This window comes from Saccopteryx leptura, chromosome 1, assembly GCF_036850995.1.
Source record: "Saccopteryx leptura isolate mSacLep1 chromosome 1, mSacLep1_pri_phased_curated, whole genome shotgun sequence".
Taxonomy (NCBI): domain Eukaryota; kingdom Metazoa; phylum Chordata; class Mammalia; order Chiroptera; family Emballonuridae; genus Saccopteryx; species Saccopteryx leptura.
In genome coordinates this window covers 287,622,498-287,642,640 of record NC_089503.1, presented here as the reverse complement: position 1 = coordinate 287,642,640, position 20,143 = coordinate 287,622,498, and the positions used below count along the sequence as shown (strand labels likewise).

At 42.3% G+C, this 20,143-nt stretch overlaps 1 protein-coding gene and 1 non-coding gene across 3 annotated transcripts in view; one reads left to right on the top strand and one right to left on the bottom strand.

The window, feature by feature from the left end:
- The window catches only part of BORCS5 (BLOC-1 related complex subunit 5), a 90,608-nt gene that overhangs the window by 37,001 nt on the left and 33,464 nt on the right, over positions 1–20,143 (top strand). The gene's annotated exons all lie outside the window — the stretch shown is intronic.
- TRNAI-GAU (transfer RNA isoleucine (anticodon GAU)) lies at positions 16,437–16,512 on the bottom strand. The gene has a single exon. It is a non-coding gene; the product is annotated as a tRNA-Ile (tRNA).

Here is a 20,143-nt window from a genome sequence, read left to right as displayed (position 1 = left end):
TGTACATCGCAGTGTTCAAAGATTATAGACTCTTAGGATTGGAAGGGACTTTTAAAGTTTTCTCATACAGTCTACTTTTTGCACAGTCCCTGAGTTGAATGTATTTTGTAGAATATCTCATTGAAGTAGGTAGATTTCTAGCCTTGACTTGCTGAATATCTAATCCCAAGTATCTCATTGTCATATAAGGTAATCTGCTCCTTTATTGGACAGCTTTGCCTAGCTGAGTGTTTCCTTCACTTACGCCCAAATTTGATTTCAGAGAACTTTCACTTATTTTCTCAGTGAAAGGCTCCCTAAAAATAATTTGGGATATATTTAACTACTAGTTTCAACTGTAATTAACATAAAAACAAACATACATTTGACCTACTTTTAGTTTGTTTCCTTCCAAGGTATAATTTAGCTTTATCTTATCTTTATAATGAAAATTATGTATGTGAGCACAGGTCAGATAGAAAAAAACTTTCCACATATTTTTATATTTAGTGGACAGAAAAGTTCTAGAATGCTTCCTTTTTAAGATTTTATTTATTCATTTTAGGGGGGAGGAGAGAGAGAGAGAAAGAGAGAAAAAAGGGGGAGGAGCAAGAAGCATCAACTCCCATATGTGCCTTGATAGGGCAAGCCCAGGGTTTTGAACCGGCAACCTCAGCATTCCAAGTTTTCGCTTTATCCACTGCACACCACAGGCCAGGCCAGAATGCTTTTATGTACTCATTTTATTATTTTTTTCTTAGAAGTTGCATGTAAGCAGTAGTTTTGGTATACACAATCCCACTTTTCCACTAATAGACTTAATAACAACCACCTTTATCCTTTCTTTCGTCCTGTCTTCCTCCTCTCTGCCTCCTCCTCCTTTCTTCTCTTCCTCCTTCTCCTCCTTCTTTCATTCTTTTTTTTTTTTTTTGCAAAGGGGTTTTATGTCCTTTAATCATACAACCTTTTAGGGTAGGCATTTTTCTCATTTGGCATATGAAGTTGCTGAGGGTCAGAGGTTTAAAGACCTTTCCTGTGACACAACTTTTTTTTTTTTGTATTTTTCTGAAGTTGGAAACAGGAGGCAGACAGACTCCCACATGCGCCCAACCGGGATCTACCCAGCATGCCCACCAGGGGCGATGCTCTGCCCATCTGGGGTATTGCTCTGTTGCAACCAGGGCCATTCTAGCGCCTGAGGCAGAGGCCATAGAGCCATCCTCAGCGCCCGGGCCAACTTTGCTCCAATGGAGCCTTGGCTGCAGGAGGGGAAGAGAGAAACAGAGAGGAAGGAGAGGGGGAGGGGTGGAGAAGCAGATGGGCGCTTCTCCTGTGTGCCCTGGTCGAGAATTGAACCCGGGACTCCTGCATGCCAGGCCAACGCTCTACCACTGAGCCAACTGGCCAGGGCCTCCTGTGACACAGCTTTTAAAGATAGAGCCAGCATTTGAACCCAGGTCTAATTCTAAAACCAGTATACTAACCAGTTTGCAAGTCTGTCTCCCTAACTTAATTATATTGTGTCATAAAATCAGATGTATTTCTTCTCTAAAGATGTTTGTGTCTTTGGGTCACTCTAGCGATTTTCAACTTTTTTCATCTCATGGCACACATAAACTAATTACTAAAATTTTGTGGCACACCAAAAAAATATATTTTTTGTCGATCTGACCAAAAATCAGGTATAATTTTGATTGATTTACAAAAACAAATAATAATAGTAATTACCTACCATATCTGTACCAAAGTGACTTTTAAATAATCAGGTGCCTGTACTTATATATAGATTTTTGTTACCAAGAATTAACCAATCAGACACAACGTTATTATGCAATGTGACCAATAAGATGCAACTCTATTATATAACCTTTATATTTATGGTTCAAGACAGGACATTCACACCAAACAGCTATTGTGTTGACTGTTGTCATTCTTTTATTTGACAATCTAAGGGAAAAGAAGTCAGTGTCTCTGACTAGTCAAGTACTGCACATTTTAAAAATTCTTGCAGCACATTGTTTGAAAATTGCTGGGTTACTCGGTTAGTGTATAACATTGGTAGAGTGTGTGTGTCATTATTAAAGGTATATTGCTTTTGTTTGCTTCTCTTTAATAATTCCAGATCCTCTCCCTTGCTTTGGGACACCAAGGATTCCCTTCCTGTAATCGCCCATCTCTCCCTAGTTCCCTGTGGTGCTCCTTCCTGTTTCTGGGGAAACTAAAGGAAACTAAAGCACCGAGTGAGAAAAGACTAACGAATAATTACATAATTTTTTTCTGAATATTATCAACTGATGTGTTTCATAAAGGAGGATGTTTTCACAGCTGTGTGCTTTAGGGATAGTGGGAAAAGTTTGAATTTTTATAACTTGAGTATCTTCTACAACAAAGGCAGTGACGCATATGCTTGACGGACTTGGAATGTAGAAGCAAGTTCTGTTAGCCTTGCGATAGGAATCTTTCTGTTTATGGTCACATTGGGATTCAGATATGTTATCTTGGTGAACTTGAGACCAAGGGTCAAGGAACCAAGGAGTGGAATTGCTGAATAAATGATTTAATTACTCTAGATCAATCAAATTCTGACTGAGTGATGATGGGATAGATATATGGTGTATTTTTACATAGTTGCTAGGGGAAAGGAACAAAGTTTAATCCTTGGTTTTGTTGACCTTTGGTATCATTTTTATCTTGTAGTTCCACATAACTGCCTTTGCTGAATTTTCAAAAGGCTGCAGTAAAGTGATTTATAGATAAGGTCTCATTCACTACTTGCACAAGAAGAGCTCATATCTTCATATAGGGGTGACATAAGTTTACTTTAGAGGAAGGAACAAGTTCATTTCTTTGGAGAGATATGAACAGAATGTGTGCCTCTTGCCTGGTGAAGAATGAACTTAAATCAGGATTTTGCTTTGAGGAAATGGAGTGGAGTAACTGGGCACTTGAGCCTTCAGAAGTTAGGGAGCTTTAGCCAGGGCCCAACGGGGCACCATTGTGTGTTTAAAGAACTCTTTCAAATACAGCTAGTGCTCGACTTACGACCATGATTGGTTCTGACAGACCAGTTGTAACACGATTTGGTCGTGGCTAGCGAGTGTGGTCGTAAAGTCGAACGGTCGTAAGTTGCATTGTTCGTAAGTCGATCAATATTTGTACGAGCATTTCTCAGTATGTGAAATAGCAAATATCTATGGAGAACTACTCTGTATATATTCATAAGGCAATTCTGTGCCTTGGTTCTTTCCGAGATAAAAATACATGCTTTCGCCTGACCAGGCGGTGGCACAATGGATAGAGTGTCGGACTGGGATGCAGAGGACCCAGGTTCGAGACCCCGAGGTTGCCATCTTGAGCACGGGCTCATCTGGGTTGAGCAAAAGCCCACCAACTTGAACCCAAGGTCGCTGGCTCCAGCAAGGGGTTACTCGGTCTGCTGAAGGCCCGTGGTCAAGGCACATATGAGAAAGCAATCAATGAATAACTAAGGTGTCGCAATGCGCAATGAAAGACTAATGATTGATGCTTCTCATCTCTCTCCCTTCCTGTCTGTCTGTCCCTGTATGTCCCTCTCTCTGATTCACTCTCTGTCTCTGTAAAAAAATAAATTAATTAAAAAAAATACATGCTTTCTTCTCTCAAGAACCTTATCAAGTAACTGGGGAGAGAGCATGAATGTCAGTAATACACAAAAATAATGTTCTGGTAAATCCCCAAAATGGACCTTTAACCTAGTGTACTCCAGAGATACAGCCCATAAAGAGTAAGATGTAGTTAGAAATGAGCTATGTTGCTACTGGAAACATTTAAATTTCAAACCAAATCTCAAATAAGCAAAAGTATCTTAAACATAAATTAAAAGGAAATGGTATTTTAAATTAATTCCTCAAGTAAGTTGCCAAATTATGCACACTAGAATTTTAAGAATTGAAACTCTAGAGCTCTCATGTTTTGGCTACTGTATTATCTCCCTTAAATTATAGTAATATTTCTGTCACCAAAAATCATTAATTTATAGTATTTTTCTTTTTGTTAATTCTAGCACTTATTTCCATCATTGTGGTTTGTTGTCATAATTATTATTATTTTTTAAAGATTTTATTTATTCATTTTAGAGAGGGGAGAGAGAGAAAGTGACGGGGGGGGGGGGAGCAAGAAGCGTCAACTCCCACATTTGGCTTGACCAGGCAAGCCCAGAGCCATGAACCGCGACCTCAGCGTTCCAGGTCTACTCCCTACCCACTGCGCCACCACAGGTCAGGCTCATAATTATTGTGATGACTGTATTGCTTTACTTACTAGTATAGGGGATAATAAAATGTCTCCTAAGGTCATTCTGACAAATAAGATAAAATATATAATATGCTTAGCGGGCCTGACCAGGCGGTGGCGCAGTGGATAGAGCGTCAGACTGGGATGCCGAGAACCCAGGTTCAAGACCCCGAGGTCGCCAGCTTGAGCGCAGGCTCATCTGGTTTGAGCAAAGCTCACCAGCGTGGACCCAAGGTTGCTGGCTTGAGCAAGGGGTTACTCGGTCTGCTGAAGGCCCGTGGTCAAGGCACATATGAGAAAGCAATCAATGAACAACTAAGGTGTCGCAATGCGCAATGAAAAACTAATGATTGATGCTTCTTATCTCTCCATTCCTGTCTGTCTGTCCCTGTCTATCCCTCTCTCTGACTCTGTCTCTGTTAAAAAAAAATGCTTAGCAGAGTGTTTGGCTAAGAGAGGGCCCTTATTAATGCTATTGTTTTTTATACTCATGAAATGTAAAATGCGTTGTGTAGTGACTGAGAATAGTTATGTTTTAGTAAATTATAATAATAGGTAGCTTATTGTTTCCAAAGGGCTTTAAGATACAGGATGGGGAAAAATAGATTTACAGTTGTTTGTATGGAAAATAATACAATAATTAATAATAATACAAGAATAAACTGTTTTGCATACTCACAGCTTTAAAGCCGCTTTTGCCCACCGTGTATATTATTTCGCTTAATCCTCACAGCTACCTTTAATATACTATTACTTCTCTTTTACTGGTAGAGAAATTGACATTGTTAAGTAGCTTACAGACTCTCCAGAAGAGCTCTAGACTCAGGTTTTGGGCTACCTAACCATGCTTAGTGGCCAAAATCATGCCACAGAACTGACCCACTGAGGTCACTACTGCTGCTGCTGCCAAGGGCTTGCGGTGGCGTCTTGCACACAAACAGTGCTAACTGGCAGTGGAGACTGGACTTTGCATCTGGTTCTACTTCTGTTGCTGCCTTGGAAACATTGTTTTTTTTCTGGAAAGTGCTGTCACGGAAAATATACATCCTGGAAGGCCACTGTTTTGCATTATGGCTCCCTATTTAGAGCCTGGGTTGGGTGTATAGATCGGAATGTCCGTCCTGTGCTTGTGTACTAGCCGCAGGGCAGGTGGGGATCAAGAGACTTGGTTCTTCAGCTTCTTAGTCTGATAGGCCCTCGTATATGACACTTAGCTTTATTGCTAGCTCCTTGTGTCGTAACTCTCTGAATAGAAGAAACATTTTATATTTTCTGTTGTTTAATCTGAGTAGAAACAGATTATTTTCCTTATTATTAGACATCATGTATGGAAAAATTAGGTTTTTTTAAAAAAAATTGATCTTATTTTTAGAAATTAGCTATTATAAAAGTATTGCCTCAGTATTTTAAGCTACTGGTAAGTGAGAACTTTCATCTGATCAAGGTGTTTTTTTCCAGTGTAAACAATCCTGTGTTTTCCATTATCCTTTGAAGTGTAGAGGGTGTGGAACTCTTCAGGGAAGGCAGGAGTTAGCACCTATAAGAAGAGTGACCTCTTTGAGCAAGAAAGTCTTGGCATTTAATATTTCAGATTTCTTTTTTATTTTTTTTGCCAGAGAGTCTGAGAGAGGGACAGATAGAGACAGACAGGAAGGGAGAGAGATGAGAAGCATCAATTAGTTGCAGTTCCTTAGAGTTGTTCATTGATTGCTTTCTCATATGTGTCTTTGCTGGGGTGGGGGGCGGGGAGGGCACTCCAGCAGAGCAAGTGACACCTTGCTCAAGCCAGTGACCTTGGGCTCAAGCCAGCGACCTTGGAGTCATGTCTATGATCCCATGCTCAAGCTGGCAACCCATGCTCAAGATGATGAGCCTATCAAGCCAGATGAGCCCGCGCTCAAGCCGGTGACCTCAGGGTTTTGAACCTGGGTCCTCCACATCCCAGTCGGATGCTCTATCCACTGCGCCACCGCCTTCAGGCAGATTTCTTTTTTGTTACATCTTTTTTCTTAGTACTTCATTTGTTTTCAATGAAAGCAAAACTGTGATTCATCTTTCTGAAAACTAAAAAGAAAAAAATCAGCTACCTTGCCTGACCTGTGGTGGTGCAGTGGATAAAGCGTCGACCTGGAAATGCCGAGGTTGCCGGTTCGAAACCCTGGGCTTGCCTGGTCAAGGCACATATGGGAGTTGATGCTTCCAGCTCCTCCCCACTTTTTCTCTCTTTGTCTCTCTCTCCTCTGTCTCTCTCCCTTTCTCTCTCTAAAATGAATAAATAAAATAAAAAAAAAATAGCTGTAAAAAAAAAAATCAGCTCCCTTGATTGCTGTTGACTCTATAACGATGTTCTCCCTTTTATAGTCCATCTTGGTGTGCCTTGCAAGCAAGGTTTAACTGTCAGTGTATGGACCGGTGCTAGCCCACCAGAAATTTCTTGCTCATCCATAAAAGAGTCATCCACCCTGGTGTTATAACAGAAATTCTCACAGTTCTAGAAGCTGGGAAGTTCAAGATTGAGGTGTGGTTGATTGGGTGTCTAGTGAAGGCTTGTTTCCTAATTCATAGATAGCCTTCTTTTTGAATTTTTTTTTTAAATTGCTCTTTATTTATTCATTTTAGAGAGGAGAGACAGAGTAAGAGAGAGAGAGAGAGAGAGAGAGGGAGAGAGAGAGAGAAAGAGGGGAGGAGCAGGAAGCATCAACTCCCATATGTGCCTTGACCAGACAAGTGCAAGGTTTTGAACCGGCGACCTCAGTGTTCCCAGGTCGATGCTTTATCCACTGCACCACCACAGGTCAGGCGATAGCCTTCTTTTTGCTGTGTCCTTACATGGTAGAAGGGCAGGTAAATGCTCTGGGGTCTCTTTCATACTAGTACTAATTCCTTTTATGAGTTCTCCATCCTTATAACCAAGTCACTTCCAAAAGCTTCACCTCCTCATGCCATGTTTTTGGGGGTTAGGTTTCTTTATTTTTTTCCTTTTTTTTAAAGTGAGAGGTGGGGAGGCCCTGGCCGGTTGGCTCAGCGGTAGAGCGTCGGCCTGGCGTGCGGGGGACCCAGGTTCGATTCCTGGCCAGGGCACATAGGAGAAGCACCCATTTGCTTCTCCACCCCCCCCTTCCTCTCTGTCTCTCTCTTCCCCTCCCGCAGCCAAGGCTCCATTGGAGCAAAGATGGCCCGGGCGCTGGGGATGGCTTCTTGGCCTCTGCCCCAGGCCCTAGAGTGGCTCTGGTCGTGGCAGAGCGATGCCCCGGAGGGGCAGAGCATCGCCCCCTGGTGGGCAGAGCATCGCCCCTGGTGGGCAGAGCATCGCCCCTTGTGGATCCCGGTCAGGCGCATGCGGGAGTCTGTCTGACTGTCTCTCCTCATTTCCAGCTTCAGAAAAATACAAAAAAAAAAAAAGTGAGAGGTGGGGAGGCAGAGACAGACTCCTGCATGTGCCCCAACTGGGATCCATTCAGCAAGCCCCCTGCCAGGCGATGCTCTGCCAGTCTAGGCTGCTGCTCCGTTACTCAGCAACCAAGCTATTTTAGTGCCTGAGGCGAGACCATGGCACCATCCTCAGCACCCAGGGCCAGCTTTTTACCATTTGAGCCATGCCTGCAGGAGAAGAAGAGAGAAAGAGATGCGGGGGAGAGCAGATGGATGCTTCTCCTGTATGCTCTGACTGGGAATCAAACCCAGGACTTCCACACACCAGGCTGATGCTCTACCAATGAGCCAACCAGCCAGTGCCAGGGATAAGGTTTCAGCATATGAATCTGGAAGGGAACACAAACTTTCAGTCTTTAGCATACTTTAATGAGACAGTTGTTTTTTGAACCTCTGGTGTTTTGGAAACTGTTAGGAGGGAGATCTTGAGAGCATTGTTTTTATCTACAGCGAACATTGTAGGGGCTTGACATGTTAGAGTGGGCTTGCCTTTCCTTGCAGTTTCTTCTGCCACAGAGTTTAACCGAAACAAGATGAGCGCCATCCTGACTGGCTCCTTCTCCCGAGTGAGCCTGGTGCTTCTCTGACATGACTGAACGGAGGGAGATGTTCCTGAGCGGACCAGTCATGGAGGGCATCCTTTTCAATTGCCCCAAAGGAACTGAGCACTCACACACATCATAAGATCCTGTCCAAGTTGGGCAGATGTTTTTAGACTTCTTCCTTTCTTTAAGGGGAGGGAGTGCCTTTGAGAACTAGAGTTTTTTGTCTTTGAAATACACTGGGACCAACTGAATCAAAAATCCCTTAATAGTTTTAGGGAGAATTACTTTTCTCATAATCTGTTGTTGCTTAATTGTACCTTCACAGTAACTTTTGCCAAAATTACATAGACTTTGCTTTCTAGATTCTGTGGTAAGAAATGAAGCTTGTTACACTGTTTCTCAAATATGGCCCCATTGCTCATAATACTCATTTCTGGTTCTGCAGGTGACTATGCCTCTAAAAGTCAAGGAAGTCAGCTTGGCAATAACCCAGGTTAATGCCCGCCTGGCTCTTGATTATATTTCAGAAAAACAGTTTTCCCCTACCTGACATTTCAGAAAGAAAAAGATTGCTCAGTAAAATATTCCCCAAATTTCTAATCCTGATGATTTTTCCACTCTACACTCAGCACAGAGAGGTCGGCACAGCTGGCAGTTTGCTTGATCTGGAGTCGTCAGGCTTGGTCCCCGCCCCTCCCCGGGGCCCGCTCTCCATTCCTGTATAAACAAAGTGGTTTCACCAGGGTCTTAGGAACGTCTCCAGTTTTTACCATTTGCAAACCCAGCTCTTCATATATGCAATCTATTAGGTCAGGTTTTTAACTCAGTCAACAATCTACTTTATGTACATCACTGTTTTAAGTTAAAAAAGAATTAGAAAACTGAGGATAATGGCCATATTCCCTAACAGTAAGGAAGCCAGAACTTAGAAACTTTTATGTAACATGGAAGACTGACTGTAAATATGTGGAAGAATAGCATATTAGGAGTGAAATGTCATAATGTCTATAATTTTTAATGGACTCAGGAAAAGGAAAAAAATACAGAGAGAAAGATGAATTAGATAAAGTCTTAGTTGTTGAATCTAGATGGTGAATATTTGGGTATATATATATTTTTTCTACTTTTCTATATGCTTGGTAACTTATGTAATAAAAAGTTAAAAAATGATAAAAATCTCAACCATAAAGAATATTTATAAAATTGTACAAAAAATAATTTCAAGGTGATATATGGTTCATTCTCTAGTATGTAAGGGTCTAGGCTATTATTAGAGTTGGTAAATAGGAATTAAAACAGAGAAGGAAACCTAGGGGCCCTCAGAGGTGAGGTGGATAATGTGAACTAGTGGAAGCTGGCTAGGCAGGTGTGAGACTGTTGGAAGAGGTAGGTGCGTGGGGACTGAGAGAGCAGGAGAGCACACATCTCATTTAATTATCACCAATTTGTAAAAACCCTTAATGTGCATTCACAATAAAGAGCTGTGTGGTCTTCTAAAAAAGGACAAAATGTATCATCTCTAAATTAATTCAGCTTTCTGTTTTCCCTTTCCCTTTTATCAGAAGATGCAGGAGTGGTTCAGTCATCAGAATGAGGCAGATGGGTTCCTGACTCTTGAGAGTGATGGAAGCACTTTGTATTCATGGCTTCTAGCATTTGCCTGGGTTGCCACAGTTTTTTTGTTTTGTTTTGTTTTTTATTCAGTGAGAGGAGGGGAGGCAGAGACAGACTTCCTCATGTGCCCTGACCAGGATTCATCTGGCAAGCCCACTAGGGGGCAATGCTTTGCCCATCTGGGGTGTAGCTCCATTGCTCAGCAATAGAGCTCTTCTTAGCGCCTGAGGTGGAGGCCATGGAGCCATCCTCAGTGTCCAGGGCCAACTCGCTCCAATTGAGTCATGGCTGCAGGAGGGGGAGAGAGAGAAAGAAGCAAGAAGCAAGAGGCAGAGGGGTGGAGAAGCAGATGGGAGCTACTCCTGTGTGCCCTGACCGAGAATCAAACCTGGGACATCCACACTCCAGGCCGATGCTCTTACCACTGAGCCAACTGGCCAGGGCCCAGTTTTGTAACTTTAGAAATAGAAAAAGTAGCCTATCATTTTTCCTTTGTCTTGTTCTTTCTATGATCTGGAGCAGAATTTATGGCAGATTTTCAGAGATTCCTGTGAGTCAAAGAAGTGTATTCTGACAATAGACCCATGAGGCTGGGCTTTGTTTTTTGTTGATTTAGAAGGTACAATTGAGATTTAAACTGTAATTTCTTTTACTTTGATGTTGGCTGGGAAACTTAACTTGAACACCTTAGTGTGTCTTCTAGACTTGGAAGCTTTCTTGAAATCCACCCGTCTTCCATTTTTTCTTAAGAGGAAGAGTAAGGTTTTGTTTGTGAACTAAAGCAAGGTTCTTGAACACAAGCGCTGCTTCAGCCCTCTGGAAGCGTGGGCTTGCCCTGTAGGTCTCCTCCCATTCTCCATACAGGCCCTCAGGAGTCACCCACACTCTGGAAATCCTCCCTATTCACCTTGGACGAGCAGGTTCAGGTTGAGACAAGGCCTCCCTCTTACGTGTATGTAGAGAATACAGAGTAGGGATCCTGAAAAGTCTATTTTTCCTCCTAAAGTCTTCCTCAACCCACTCTTTTCTGGAATTACAACAGAACTGCATCCTCTTAACCTAATTTGGGAACCTTTTATGTACTGAGTGCGGTATGTTAAGGTGACCAACTTTTTTACAATGAAAAGGAGGACAAAAATAAATTGAAGAAAACAATATCGTAAATAAAAGAAACATTTTTTATTCATTGGAACAATAATACACTATAATATGATAAATGCGTAATAAAAACATTTGTAATATTTTATATTTTAATTATGCTTATACATGCCTATTAATTTTTAATAATAATTGTAAGAAAAAATACTCATTTAGATAATCTTATCTAAGAATTGAATGAATTCTTTTCCATTGAATGAATATTTTTTGTCAATGTATCATCTTGTAACAATATATTGGAAATATCTGAACAAGAAACATACTGCGTATTGAATTTTATGGCAAGTGCTGCAGCTAGAGTATCAACATTCAGTCTTGAGTTCTCACTTGTCCAAAAATCGTCAGCAATTGAAAAAACTTTTTCAACTGCTGCATTATTTCCAGGGCAGCACAAAGTAAATTGAACAAGAATAAATAAATTTTCACATGGAATATGTTCATTTTTGAAATGGCTGTGAGGTCGCTGGTTCAAAACCCTGGGCTTGCCTGGTCAAGGCACAGAGGGGAGTTGATGCTTCCAGCTCCTCCCCCCCTTCTCTCTCTCTGTCTCTCCCTCTCCTCTCTAAAATGAATAAATAAAAAATAAATAAATAAAATGAATAAATAAATAAAGTTAAAAAAAAACCATATCAGTATTTTGAAATGGCTGAATATTTCCACCCATCTTTTATCATTTTCCCATTGTATTAATTTTTCAGAATTTAAATATACATTCAGTCTCCTAATTTCTTCAGAGACAATTGTCATCTATTTTGATGTCTGGCATTTCTTTAGATAAAAACTCAAGACAAGCCCTGGCCAGTTGGCTCAGTGGTAGAGTGGCAGCCTGATGTGCAGGAGTCCTGGGTTCAATTCCCGGCCAGGGCACACAGGAGAAGCGCCCATCTACTTCTCCACCCCTCCCCCTCTCTTTCTTCTCTGTCTCTCTCTTCCCCTCCCGCAGCCAAGGCTCCATTGGAGCAAAGTTGGCCCGGGCACTGAGGATAGCTCTATGGCCTCTGCCTCAGGCGCTAGAATGCCTCTGGTTGCAACGAGCGACGCCCCAGATGGGCAGAGCATCGCCCCCTGGTGGGCATGCCGGGTGGGTCCCGGTCGGGGGCATGCGGGGGTCTGTCTGACCGCCTCCCCGTTTCCAACTTCAGAAAATACAAAAAAAACCCTTAAGACAAGATTGAATATCTGTCCAATATACTTGAGATGAAGTAAAAAAACACCATTGAAAACTTATTTCCCGTGGAACAACAACAACAACAAAAAGCCTGACCAGGTGGTGGCACAGTGGATAGAGCATCAGACTGGGATGCGGAAAACCCAAGGTCGCCAGCTTGAGCATGGGCTCATCTGGTTTGAGCAAAAATTCACCAGCTTGGACCCAAGGTCGCTGGCTCAAGCAAGGGGTTACTCGGTCTGCTGAAGGCCTATGGTCAGGGCACATATGAGAAAACAATCAATGAACAACTAAGGTGTCGCAATGCGCAACAAAAAACTAATGATTGATGCTTCTCATCTCTCCATTCCTATCTGTCTGTCCCTGTGTATCCCTCACTCTGACTCTCTCTCTGTCTCTGTAAAAGTAAATAAATAAATAAATAAAAAGAAAACTTATTTCCCGTGATGTTTGTTTCAGACCATTCTTTGATATATTGAAAACATGTCTGATAAAAATTCTGCACTTCTTTCATAAACTTTTCTGTTATGCCCGGATTTTGATTCCTCTAAGTCTGACAATTTTCTTTTTATAATTAAAGGAAGAAATTTTTCTTCAAAATGAGATTTATATTAAGGGATAAAGTCACTCAAAATAAGACTAACTTCTATAGCTGAAATGTGTTCACCTTCAATCTTTTGAATCGTTTTGTGAAAAATAGATGCTTGATTATGTACAAAATACATTAATATCTCATATTTTATTGTTGAAAAACGATTCCAGGATTTTAGGACATTTGTCTAAACTTAAAAAATATGAACAGAGAAGCTCAAATAATTGTAGAACATGCTCTATAGCAGGTGTTAGAGTAGGGGTCCCCAAACTTTTTACACAGGGGCCAGTTCACTGTCCCTCAGACCATTGGAGGGCCAGACTATAAAAAAAACTATGAACAAATTTCTATACACACTGCACATATCTTATTTTAAAGTAAAAACCAAAACGGGAACAAATACAATATTTAAAATAAAGAACAAGTAAATTTAAATCAACAAACTGACCAGTATTTCAATGGGAACTATGCTCCTCTCACTGTCCACCAATGAAAGAAGTGCCCCTTTCGGAAGTGCGGCGGGGGCTGGATAAATGGCCTCAGCGGGCCGCATGTGGCCCGCGGGCTGTAGTTTGGGGACCCCTGTGTTAGAGCAAGCCATCTAACTTTTGAATATCCTAAGTTTTTTGTATTCAACATTTGCTTCTTCACAAAATTGTTTTATTAATATCTTAACAGATTTTTTATGTGACTACATACAGAGTTTCCTCATTCTTTTCTATGATTATATACTACTATTTACAGCTGCACCATGATTTAACTGACAAGTTCCCTTGATGGATATTGAGATGTTTGTTCATATTTTACTATTATAATCACTGCTGCAATGAATAATCTTATATATACATTTTACATCATTTAGCATGTGTGCTAGTGTCCATACAATTCTTAGATGTGAAATTACTGTATCAAAGGCTCCATGCATTTGTCATTTTGACACCCATGAGAAGTTGGCCTCTGTGGAGGTGTCAGTGACTTACACATGGTTCAGCAATGCCTGTTTCTTCAGTTTCACGTACAGAGTTTTTATCACACCTTTGGATTTTCCCCCCCAATTTGATAGGTGAAAAATGGGCTAGCAGTAAAGTTTTAGTTTTTATTTTTCTTATGATGAATAAGGTTGTACATCTTTTCTTATAGTTGAGGCATTGGTATTTCCTTTTCTGTGAAATGCCTTTTTATATGCTTCATCTATCCTCTGCTGATTTTTGGTTTGCCAATTTCTAGGATCTCTTTATGTACTAGGAAACTTACCCTTTGTGATATGGGTTGCAAATATTTTTCCCAGGTTTTTATTAACTTACAGTTGTTTTGTTTGTTTGTTTGTTTGTTTTGCCATGGGAACTGGGACTCTTGATTTTTATATTGTTGAATTTATCAGTTTCCTTCACAGCCTCTGCATTATCCTGGCCCACTGTCAATGGCACAAAACTATTCCTCTTTCTGTGGTGTGTCCTCACCCCTTTCCTACTTCAATCTTGGATTGACAGCGAAAACCTTTTGGGATCTTCCTCCACAAGTCTGTTTCTGGGACTGTGTTCTTGTCAGTGATAGGGTAGCCCTTAATAATTATGTTTGGAGATTTCAGTGGTCTGAAAAAAAATCCTGTTTCCTTGGTTGGAGGCATTCTAGAAGACTGTTTGGCAGTTTCTTATAAAACTGAACACGCAGCCTGACCAGGCGGTGGCGCAGTGGATAGAGCGTCGGACTGTGATGTGGAAGGACCCAGGTTTGAGACCCCTAGGTTGCCAGCTTGAGCGTGGGCTCACCTGGCTTGAGCAAAAAGCTCACCAGCTTAGATCCAACGTCACTGGCTCCAACTCGGTCTGCTGAAGGCCCACGGTCAAGGCACATATGAGAAAGCAATCAATGAACAACTAAGGTGTCGCAACAAAAAACTGATTGATGCTTCTCGTCTTTCTCCGTTCCTGTCTGTCTGTCCCTATCTATCCCTCTCTCTGACTCTCTCTCTGTTCCTGTAAAAAAAAAATTAAAAAAAAATTAAAAACCCCAAAAAACTGAACATGCAGTTACCATACAACTCAGAATTGCTCTCTTGGGTATTTATACCAGTGATACAAAAACTTATGTTTACACATAAACCTATACACAATGGTTCATAGCAGCTTTATAATAGCCCCAAACCAGAAACAACTCACATGTCCTTCAGTGGGTAAATGGTTAAACTCTGGTACATACATGCCATGGAATACTACTCAGAAATAAAAAGGAAAGATCTATTGATAATTTGCAACAACTTAGATGAATCTCTAATTTAAAAAGATAATAATATATATATATTTTTTTACAAGAGACAAAAGAGAAGGACAGATAGGGACAGACCAAGGGAGAGAGATGAAAAGTATCAATTCTTTGTTGTGGCACCTTAGTTTACTGATTGCTTTCTCATATGTGCCTTGACCGGGGGGCTACAGCAGAGCGAATGACCCCTTGCTTCAGTCAGCAACCTTGGGCTCAAGCCAGTGATCTTGGGCGTTAAGCCAGTGAACTTTGGGCTCAAGCCAGGAACCTTGGGCTTCAAGCCAGCGACCATAGGGTCATGTCTATGATCCCATTCTCAAGCCAGCAACCCTGCACTCAATCTGGTGAGCCCATGCTCAAGCTGGATGAGCCCACGCTCAAGCCAGCGACCTCGTGGTTTCTTATTTTTATTTATTTATTTTATTTTTTATTCATTTTAGAGAGGAGAGGGAGAGACAGAGAGAGAGAGAGAGCAGAGACAGAGAGAGAGAAGGGGGGAGGAGCTGGAAGCATCAACTCCCATATGTGCCTTGACCAGGCAAGCCCAGGGTTTTGAACCGGCGACCTCAGCACTTCCAGGTCAACGCTTTATCCCACTGCGCCACCACAGGTCAGGCCGACCTCGTGGTTTCAAACCTAGGTCCTTGGCGTCCCAGTCCGATGCCCTACCCACTGCTCTACCGCTTGGTCAGGCTCTAATATATATATATTATTTTAGGTGAAAAAGTCAGTCCCCAAAATACATATTGTATTATTCAATTTATAAAACATTTTTCAAATGCCAAAGTTTTAGAAATGATAAACAAATTAGTGTTTGCTAGGGGTAAGGATGCTCCCCTAGAATGGATGAGAGAGGTGAATGTGGTTATAAAAAGCAACATGAGCCTGACAAGGCAGTGGCGCAGTGGGGAGGCGGAGGACCCAGGTTAAAAACCCCAAGGTTGCCAGCTTGAGCATGGACTCACCAGTTTGAGTGTGGTGTCGCTGGCTTGAACATGGGATCACTCGCTCTGCTGGAGCCTCCTCTCCCCCGATCAAGGCACATATGAGAAAGCAATCAATGAACAGGTAAGGTGCCTCAACGAAGAAGTGATGCTTCTCATCTCTCTCCCTTTTTTTTTTTTTTTTTTGTATTTTTCTGAAGCTGGAAATGGGGAGGCAGTCAGATAGACTCCTGCATGCGCCTGACCGGGATTCACTCTGCATGCCCACCAGGGGGCGATGCTCCGCCCATCCGGGGCGTGGCTCTGCTGGGACCAGAGCCATTCTAGCGCCTGAGGCAGAGGCCGTGGAGCCATCCTCAGCACCTGGGCCAACTTTGCTCCAGTGGAGCCTCGGCTGCGGGAGGGGAAGAAAGAGACAGAGAGGAAGGAGTGGGGGAGGAGTGGAGAAGCAGATGGGTGCTTCTCCTGTGTGCCCTGGCCGGGAATCGAACCCGGGACTCCTGCACATCAAGCCGACGCTCTACCACTGAGCCAACGGGCCAGGGCCTCTCTCCCTTTTTGTCTGTCCCTATCCCTCTCTCTGTCTCTCTCTCTGTCACAAAAAAAAGAAAAAGAAAAAAGTAGCAACATAAGAAATCCTTGTGCTCTGGCAGGTTGGCTCAGTGGTAGAGCGTCGGCCTGGCGTGCAGAAGTCCCGGGTTCGATTCCCGGCCAGGGCACACAGGAGAAGCGCCCATCTGCTTCTCCACCCCTCCCCCTCTCCTTCCTCTCTGTCTCTCTCTTCCCCTCCCGCAGCCGAGGCTCCATTGGAGCAAAGATGGCCCGGGCGATGGGGATGGCTCCTTGGCCTCTGCCCCAGGCGCTAGAGTGGCTCTGGTGGTGACAGAGCGACGCCCCCTGGTGGGCGTGCCGGGTGGATCCCGGTTGGGCGCATGCGGGAGTCTGTCTGTCTATCCCCGTTTCCAGCTTCAGAAACATACAAAAAAAAAAAAAAAAAAAAAAAAGAAAAAGAAATCCTTGTGATGGAGTGGTGCAGCATCTAATGGATGTGGTGGACACATGACCCAACAGGTGAAAAAACAGTATAGAATCAAAAACACTGGTGTGCGTGCACACACACACAAATGAATGTAAGTAAAATGGGGACATCAGAGTAAGATCAGAGGATTGTACCAATAAAAATTTCAATTAAAATATAAGTCCCCAGCCTGACCTGTGATGGTGCAGTGGATAAGGCATCAACCTAAAATACTGAGATCCCCAGTTCAAGACCCTGAGCTTGCTGGGTCAAGGCACGTATGAGAAGCAACTGTGAGTTGATGCTTCCTGCTCCTCCCTCCCCCTGTCTTTCTCTCTCTCTCTCTCTCTTTCTCTTGCTCTCCTCTCTCTAAAAATCAATAAATAAAGTCTTAAAAAATAAGTATTAAAAAAAAATGGTTCCCAGCCCTGGCCAGATAGCTTGGTTAGTTAGAGTATTGCCCTGAAGCACAGAGGTTGCTGGTTTGATTCCCCGTCAGGCGCAGACAGAAACAGATCAATGTTCCTGTCTCTCTCACTCTCTTCATCTCTTCCTCTTTCTCTAAAATAAAAATAAATATATCACAGCTTTTTTTATTCACTCATCTACTGATAGGCTTCAGGAGGGAAAAATGGGTGGAGAGAGGTAGAAGAGGGTAACGGACAGATGGTAAAAAAAATTAAAATCCCTGTTTCTTCAAATACCAGCCTCACCAAAAGGTGCTATGTAGAGGCAGGCCAACCGGAGTGACTGAGCTATTTGGGATCAGTAGTGGACCGAGGGCTGGCAGCTGGAGGTCGGGTGCAAGGCAGCGCCTCAGGTTCAATCCTGAGCTCTGTCCATCAGGCCAGGTGAGGATCTGAGAGCAGTGACTGGCGCTTCCAAAGATTCTCTGGGCCTGCCCAGCTGGGTAGCTCATTTCATAGCCTGTTGGGGGTGGGGGAACACTAGCTTAGGCTCCAGTACCTTAGAACAGGGAGGGCTTGACCCTGGTGGTTGGGGGCAGGAATAGGGAAGGGCTCTCAAGATGACATTTGATATGGGTCAGCCCCCATCCCCCTCCTCCTCCCCGAATATACAGGGCCCATTGTTGTGTTTCTTTTGGGGTACCTCATGCTGTGTCACTGGCTCTGGTACGAGGTAGAGCATGTCCTTCTCAGTGTGGTGGGGGATCCCTCAGGTCCCAGGACTCTGCTAGGGATTCTCTCAGGTCAAAACCATTTTCACAATAATACTTAGATCTTTGCTAATGTCTCTCATTCTCTTACAAATATACAATAGAGTTTTTCCAGAAGTTACATGATGTGGAAGAGCAACAGATTAAACACAGAAGTGGATAAAAAACTGCAGTTGTGTTCTACAGTGTGTCGTAAAGTCATGGTGCACTTTTGACCGGTCACAGGAAAGAAACAAAAGACAATAGAAATGTGAAATCTGCACCAAATAAGAAGAAAACCCTCCAAGTTTTTGTAGGATGATGTGTCAGCATGTGTGCATGCGCAGATGATGACGTAACACCGTGTATACAGCGGAGCAGCCCACGGTCATGCCAGTCGAGATGTGGATGGTACAGAGGAAAGTTCAGTGCGTTCTGTGGCTCGCTAAATTCGAATCCGTGACCAAAGTGCAACATGAATATTGGCACGTTTATAATGAAGCGCCACCACCTAGGAATAACATTACTCGGTGGGATAAGCAGTTGAAGGAAACCGGCAGTTTGGTGGAGAAACCCTGTTCTGGTAGGCCATCAGTCAGTGATGGGTCTGTAGAGGCTATACGGGATAGCTACCTAAGGAGCCCTAAAAAATCTTTGCATGAGCCCATATCGAACTGTACTGAGTAGTTATGAAACTGGGAGAGTTTTCCTTTTATTTGGTGCAGATTTCACATTTCTATCGTCTTTTGTTGCTTTCCTGTGACTGGTCAAAAGTGCACAATGACTTTACGGACACACCGTATTAAGCCAGACTTAAAAAAAAAAATGACTTAGAAAAACATAAACAAGTGCCACTCTTCTCACTTTTTTGTTTTGGAAAACATAATTTTCTTCTTTTATGAAGTTTTATTTATTTTAGAGAGAAGTGAAGGGAGAGAAAGAGAGAGAGAGAGAGAGAGAGAGAGAGAAACATCAGTCTGTTTCTGTTTGTGCCCTGACCAGAGATCGAACGTGTGACCATTACACTTCAGGATGATGCTCTAACCAACTGAGTCATCTGAGCAGGGTAATAATTTTTTAAAAATGTTATTTGTTAACATTTAATTGGGTTATTGTTATTTTTAAGTGATTTAATACTTAAGAATTTTCGCCTGACCTGTGGTGGCGCAGTGGATAAAGCATCGACCTGGAAATGCTGAGGTCGCCGGTTCGAAACCCTGGGTTTGCCTGGTCAAGGCACATATGAGAGTTGATGCTTCCAGCTCCTCCCCCCCTTCTCTCTCTCTGTCTCTCCTCTCTCTCTCTCTCCCTCTGTCTCTCCCTCTCCTCTCTAAAATGAATAAATAAATTAAAAAATAATACTTAAGAATTTTCTCAGTTTAATTTTTTAATAGGTGAATATTGATATAAACTACATAAACCAAAGCTCTTTGGGTCTTCAGTAATTTTTGAGAAGGTAAAGGGGTCCTAACACCAAATAGTGTGTGAAACTTTGGCTCAGCAGACTGCTCTTGGCCAAAAGTTTGTGGGCCTGCATTCTAGTCAGGGCTTCTCTGTGTGACCACGGGCAAGTCATTTACCTCTTTAATTGCTTTCTTCTTCTGTAAATGCTCATAATTATCCTGTTCTACATACCTTAAATAAAAGTAAGGTAATTCTATATGAAAGGCTTTGAAAGTAAAATGTCTATGCAAATGTAAGGACATTGAATAAACTTTGGTGGAAGAAAATGTGAAGAATGAGGTTTATGGTGAGTCAGCTGACATTCTATTCACTTTTAAATTTTTTCATGTTTGTGTCTCCTCCTAACAGTTTCCTTATACATTTTATTTCTTTTTCTCTGTTTCTCAGACAACCATTTTAATTATTAAAAGGAATTAAGTAAATATATCTTCCAAAGTTTTCAATCAAGAAGGGATTTATATTCCTGATACTTTGAAGAGATGTCATAAGGTCCCAGGAGCTCTATCTTGGAGAAACCGCTTACTAGCTATGTGACTTTA